The following is a 7,243-nucleotide window of genomic DNA, read 5'->3' on the forward strand; positions in this document are numbered from 1 at the left end:
ATTTCTCACCAGATATTCTTATACTACTTTTAATGATACTGACAATTCATCTTCCAGTTCCTTCATAAATTCATGTCAATAATCAGTGCATGTTTACTTTTAACGTGCACTGCACATAAATGGGGTATAATCTAACGGGCTGCCAAAATTACACATAACAACTGTCTAATTGATCCATAATCTGCCACAAAAAGACACATCCCTTATTGCCACATATGGACGTACATTAAAAAATCATCACACGTTCGCAATGTAGTGCTTGTTTGAAGTGTTTACCTTGTTGTACCAACAATTCTGTACTGACACAAGAGAAGATATTTGAAAGTTTTCTTGAAACTGGCATTTCAGAATGTGTAGCAGGCTGGGTTGATAGGACTGTTAATGTAACAGAACGAGTATACAATAGTCCAGATTATACTGGGAACACAGACTGAACAAAAAGTTTTCATGAACGTAATAACATGGTATGGGTTTCAGCTTATAATAACTGCCCAGACAATAGCCAATATGGTTTGAGTGACCCTCACTTCTCGGGTTGCAGTTATATTCTTCTCTGCAGGTGTCTTGGTCATGATGTTGATTTTAATCGTCAGTTCTCATCTCTCCGTCTATCTTACTCTCGCTGATGTTGGTGGGACCTATTCTTGCTTTGATGGCACTGCTGTTCGATTCTTCAGATTTTTAAACTATCTTTAAACAAGGGGGCTTGCGTATTTTCATTACGAATACTTTTGCTCTCTTGCATCGTTTCTTTTTTTTTTCGTGGCTTGATGGGACCCTACTGAAGGGTCTCGTTTCATCAGGGAAGTCTTGCTCCTTTCCTTGGACATATGTAGAATTTGTTATTTCGCCATTGAGCTCTTTGAAGGGGCGAATACCGCCAGCAACATTGGTTATGCTGCTACTATCCAAGTTCATCATTTCACCAATCATTAGATTGGACAAGTGTTGCTCCTGCTTGGTTCCGAAGTCTTTTTGTCTTATTTTATTCGACTCTTGCTGGCACGCGATATGTACACATATAAGATCACCATGATAGTAACATGGAGACAGGAGGTAACTTTCGTAGTGCTAAAAGCGACAGCAGGGTTTGGAGACACTTAACATAGCACCCTCCGTCACTAACATTCCGTTCCCCTGTGATGAATTACCAGAAGAGAATGGGAGGAGCGAACACAATAAAATCATAACACCCATGCAGTTGTGGTCATCATTACCGTCCTCTTAGTTGTTCTCCTCTATGGGTTGCTAAAGTAGTGGTCAAGGCTGGTCACAAGGAAGTTCATGGCTGATGCATTGCTGACAGCGTAATCTACTGTAAGCCATAAATCACATGCCACTGGGCCCATAGTCCAACAGCCAATTACAACACAAAGTGCATATAGATTCATGGAGAATACACCTACAATCAAATAAGCACATGCTAAACTGGAAATGAAGTAGTTATTAATAGTCTGCAATCGTCTGTTAACTTTAATAGAAATTATGACCAGAATATTTCCAATTACGGTAACCAAACTTAATGATCCTTTTATAATCACAAGGACGACTACTTCAACCGTTTTGTACGAACTCCCTCTTCCAATATCCAGCAAGCCTACTGTGCTGCAGAGAGACTCGTTTGTTTCTGTTCCATGTTCCATGAATTGACTCTGATGTGTGGTTAGCGCTGACAAGATATATATTTTGAAATTAAACAAAAAAAAAAATCAGAAAGCATTTTGCTTTCACATCGTTATTGAATTCTTACAGCGAAAAACAAATAAATCAACTTGCTCTTACAAACACTAAGATCTTTCTCAGTTCCCCGGTTTATTTTGAAATGACCTCATGGTCCATTAACAGTAAATTGATTACAAATTGATAGTTATTTACATGCCTTAGTTTAATTGTTTGGCCTAAGACGCCCACCTGAATCATGAATGCTTTCTTTAAGTTTTCAGTTTTTTTTTCGGTGGCTTACTTTTTGATTCTAGATTTTAGAGTTTATTGTTACATGTGTTAAATGTACGAATACATGCGTACAGTGAAAAGTACACATAGTCGTCATTCTCTGGCACCATATTTTTACAAAACCAGAATTAACAGGGTCAAAAGGTAAAAAAAAAGAAAATTCCACATCTCAAAATCCAAATACCCATCTCCACAAATGTTCCTGGAACGCTCAGTCACGGTTAGAATTTATGTATCAACAGCATATAGTCACTTAACCTGATTCAATTTAAGTGAATAGCGGATAGTTAGGAAAGAACAAGTGCACCAGTAATAGCCCACCGTCACACAGATAAAAGAAAGAACCACGGGAGATTCAATCTAATAAGTTCTCAGACCTAGGCAGAGGGGAAACTATGTTCAGAGCTCCAAACCCCGAAGGACGGAAAAAAAAACCTGAGACTGAGTCACTTCATATCGATGTCATCCATGGATTCACTCTTCTTTGCAATCTTAGTTCAACAGGGAACATCCCAGTGAGCTCGGCTTAGGGCATGTCACTGGCAGCGATCTTGCAAGACGTAGAGTGATAAATTGCACCAATACTTCTCTGAAAAAGTGATCGCTACTGTAGCAATTCTAACAGCAGAGCAAGAGTGCAAAGATCTTCAAAGCATGGACCCTGCGTCCATTTAGCAGACCTGACGCGAGATTTGCAAGTTTGTTCTTTCATTTCTACAATCACACAACTCTCATATTTATGTCGCCAGCGCTGTAAAGGACGTGAGGAACTTTTTTTTCCTCTGATGTTGTCATTGCTGAGTAGAATTGAAATTGAATGGCATGATTTAATAAATCTTTGCTGTAGCTGGTGTTGTACATATACCAAATATCCCCATCACATATTAGTGAATATCTGAATAAGTCATATTGTACCGATTGAGAGTCTTAGAAAGAATAAGCGGAAACAAAATCAGAAATTGCGGGAAAAACCCAGCAGGCCTGGTAGCATCTGTAGAGAGAAATCAGTTAACGTTTCCAGTTCAATGGCCCTTCTTCCGAAAAGAATAAACAGATGTCTATTTGTTTAAAATTAACATTCCAGATTGTTAAATGCCCTGAGGTTTCTGCAAGAAATGAAATCCAGACAAAACTAAGCTTTGTATGTTAATTAGATGTGCAGGTGCAGGTGTTGGATTGGTCTTCACCAGATGAAGTAGCAGCGCTATGAAAGCTTGTGATTTTAAGTAAACCTTTTGGTCTATAATCAGGTATTGCGTGACTGTTGACTTTATTTAAATCGAGGTTTACATCTGAGAGTTGGAAAAATGTTGTACCAAGTACGAAAACAAGGAGAATGGGACCAATTTTTTTGAAGTAGGCGACGGAGGTATTATAGAACAACTTGTTTTGGTTTGTGCTGCATCACTCCATGATTTCTGCTCCTGATTATGCAGTGCGCTAATAGACTTCAGTATGAAACTGCCGCACTGCTACTTTAATATTGTGTCCCCTTCTGATGCTCATTTCCAGCTTATGTTTTTAGTCATGTTTTCCGAGTAAACGTTATTCAGCTTAAATATTCCATTCAACAGTGGCTTCCACTTGAGGAAGTAAATGCCCAGAATTGACATTAGCATGCACTGCTGGACAAGTTAAAAGGTTGCTGCTTTAACTTTTTTTTAAAATAATACTGCATCAAGTTCGGAATTAATGCAGAAAAGGCCTCGTTGGCACTTAAAGACGAAATCAATAGTTGTAGAATAAAATAGTACGTCATTATGACGACGAATGAATGCATGCTTTAGTTTCAAGTTTTCTTCTTTGCGTCCATGGTATTGGTAGCTGGCTTTTTTTTAAATCAGTGCAGTGACACTTTAAAATGAAGGGAGTTACTGCATTTTATTTTTCATTTTCCTGCTTTAATTTTGGCAGAAAACAGTAAAGCAAATGGCTGTCACATCGCTTCACAACATCCAAAGATTCCTTTGATCCTTTACCAAGAACAAACTGGCGTCGAGTAAGGAAAAGGAGATTCAACAATATATTAACATGTTTCCTTTCAGGTTATTCCTTCCCCCAATCAGAATCCAAACATATGAATCATTTTAAAATAGAAACACATTGTAGTCTTGGGAATGATTGTTGGTGGTATTGTAGCCTCCAGTGAGCATTTCTATCAAAATAAATCCCAAGAGAACTGCGGATGCTGTAAATCAGAAACAAATAGAGAAGTTGCTGGAAAAGCTCAGCAGATCTGGCAGCATCTGTGAAGAGAAATCAGAGTTAATGTTTCGGGGTCTGTGACCCTTCTTGAGAACTGATGGTATCTCGGAAAATGTCAGTTTATATGCAGAAAATATGATGTGGGGAGGAAGCGAGGAGTAAATGATAGGTGGAGATGGAGCCCAAAGAGAGAGAAGACAGTTGAATAGACAAAGGACTGGATAACAATCTAGCTGGGAGAGTGAATAGCTGTTAATGGAGGCTGTTAGAAGCTAACAATAGGTGATGTTTAATGGCAGACTACGCAATAGCGAGGCTGCTAGTAGACTTCAGTATGAAATTGCCACACTGTTACTTCAATATTGTGTCCCATTCTGATGCTGATTTCTTGCTTTTTATTAAAGTCATGTTTTCTGATTAAACATCTTCTGATTATTCATCTTAAATATTCCATTCAATATTCAAGTGTTCATCTTAAATATTATCTTCACCTATCATTTACTCCTTACCCTCTCCCCCCACTGTATCTTCTGCATATAAACTGGCATTTTCCTAGCTACCATCAGTTCTGAGGATAGGCCTGCTGAGCTTTTCTAGCAACTTCTCTTTTTGTTTCCGATTTACAGTAGCCACAGTTCTTTTTGTTTTTATTTAGCATTAATTCACTGCCACATCTCTTCTAGATATGTCCACCTTGAAGAAGTTCTGCTCCTATCTCCGACGGGATTTCCGTTCCAACCTTTTTTCTTTTTCATGGACACTAATTTCACTGTCGTGGTGTATGACCAGCTATTTGCTAGAAGTCGTTTCCACAGCCACAACACATTCCTCAGTGACTGCCTCTGGCTCAGACTCAGCCCAGGTGGATTCTATCTTAAGTTTTATCCCACGTACTTTGAATCCACCCAGGGTCACAGGTTCTTTGTAATGTTCAACCTTCCACAGACAGCTGCTCTCACCACATCCTGAGAGCCACCCTCAATGCCATGCAAGGTCATATGCACACTCTCGACCTCTATCTCCAACAACACTGCTTCATGCTCGCTCAGGGTTGCATCACTCTGCAGTTCCCATTCATCCTCCAGCTCATTTGCCGTGCTAACATGAATCCTTCTCTTTTCCTTGCAGGCAACAAGGCACACAAGATGCAACAACTCAGAGGTATCCATGGCATTCTGGAATATTCTTCCCCTCTCCTTCCGTCTGGATCCACCTTTCCACCAACTCCACCTCCTGTTGGGAATTCACCATCCCTCCTAACCTTCTACTCAACGATGCTGAATGTTCTGTACTCAACAAAGGTCTCAGCTTTGTCTTTCTGCGTGCCTACCTAAATGAATTTTACGTTCAGCATGACGTCGACCCTTCTTCTGTTGTCTTCGCCTCCCTGCCCATTTCTTTGGATAAGAGTCCGCTTCCCGTCCCACAGATCCCCTCCCCCAACTCCAACACTGTCTGGTGTCCATCTGGACACTTCCGTCTGGCCTTTTACCTCCACTCGACCTTTTCATTGAGACCTGTCGGTGTGACATTGGTTGCCTCAATTTCTCTGCTCCCCACCCCCAATCCAACCTATCACTTAGATCGATCCCCGGCTTTGTTATTAAACCTGATGATAAAGGTGTTGCTGTTGTAGTCTGATGTACTGACGTCTACATTGCAGATGTTCAGCATCACCTCTCAGATACCTCCTCCTAACTTCCCCTGAACCATGACCACACCATGGCACATCAGGTGATTGTATCAATAGTCACTAACATCATTTCATCCAGTGATCTCCCCACCCTACCTCCAAAATGCCTCCAAGCTGATGGTCTTTCAGCTCCACACAGCTTGCATCTAAGTTATTCCAAAATTCACAAACAGGACTGCCAAGGTAGGTCCATTGTTTCAGCTTGTTCCTGCCCCACAGAACTCATCTCTTCCTGCCTAGACTCTGTCTTTTCACCCCTGGTCCAGTGTCTACCCACCTTTATTCGCGATTCCTCTGATGTTTTTCACCAGTTTCAGAATTTCCAGTTTGCTGTCTGCAGCCACCCCTGTTTTCCAGTAACGTGCAATCTCTTTACGCATCCACCGCACCTCCCACCAGCCCCACCCCCCAGGCTGAATTCGGGGCTCTCCGCTCCTTCCTGGGACAAAGGCCTGAAGCGCCCCCACATAGCATTACCCTCCTCCGCTTGGCCGAGCTCATCCTCACCCTGAACAACTTCTCTTTCAACTCCTCTCATTTCCTTCATCTCAGTGGCTGGCCAAGGTAACCCACATGGGCCCCCGTTCTGACTGTCTTTTTGTGGGCTACATAGATCATTCATTTTTCCAGCCCTATGCCAGTCCACACCCACAACACTTTCTCTGGTATGTCGATGATATCATTTGTGCTGCCTCCCTCTCGCCTGGAATTGTAAACGTTTATCGACTTTGCGTCCAAGTACAATTCCGCTCTCATGTTCGCCTGGTCCACCTCTGACTCCCCTCATTGCACATTGCATCGTACATCAATGCGGTATAATACAATGGCCTCCAACATTACACATAAAAATGAGGCGTAGGCCCGAAGCAGGGCGGAGGAAGTGATGGATAATGAAGTGCTGGGCAGTTGAAATGCTTTTTTTTCGCTCTGATTATTTAATTCTCAATGAGGTTTATGTATACTTCAGATGATTTATACAACGCTGATTCGATTCATTACTTCTTAGATAAACCAGATTGACGATTCACATCGGCGTGGGCCAAATGAGCAGGTATTATTAAAAAAAAATTAAGATGACCGTCTGTAGTTTGAAATAGAACATATATCCTTTTTCTCCTTTGAACGTATCATGCGAAGTGGAAATAAAATTAGCCAGTAACTGAACTGCCTGTAAAGATCTGTAAAAAAGAGTAACAGATTACACACGGAATAGAAACTTGATGTACACTATATGGTTTGTAGTAATCGGATAAATTAAACAACACTTCGAGTGAAGGAGTCATAGAGATCTACAGCAAAGAAAAATGTCCTTCAAACCATAGAATTCGTGCCAGTAAAAATAACCACCTAATTATCCCAGCCCTATTTCCAGTAATTTATCTAGAGCCTTGT

General features: G+C 40.9%; 1 pseudogene; it reads right to left on the bottom strand.

Moving 5' to 3' along the window:
* Window positions 1-681: 681 nt before the first annotated feature.
* Window positions 682-6,231, bottom strand: LOC109910702 (annotated as a pseudogene).
* Window positions 6,232-7,243: the final 1,012 nt, after the last annotated feature.

This window comes from Rhincodon typus, chromosome 35 (assembly GCF_021869965.1).
Source record: "Rhincodon typus isolate 14 chromosome 35, sRhiTyp1.1, whole genome shotgun sequence".
Taxonomy (NCBI): domain Eukaryota; kingdom Metazoa; phylum Chordata; class Chondrichthyes; order Orectolobiformes; family Rhincodontidae; genus Rhincodon; species Rhincodon typus.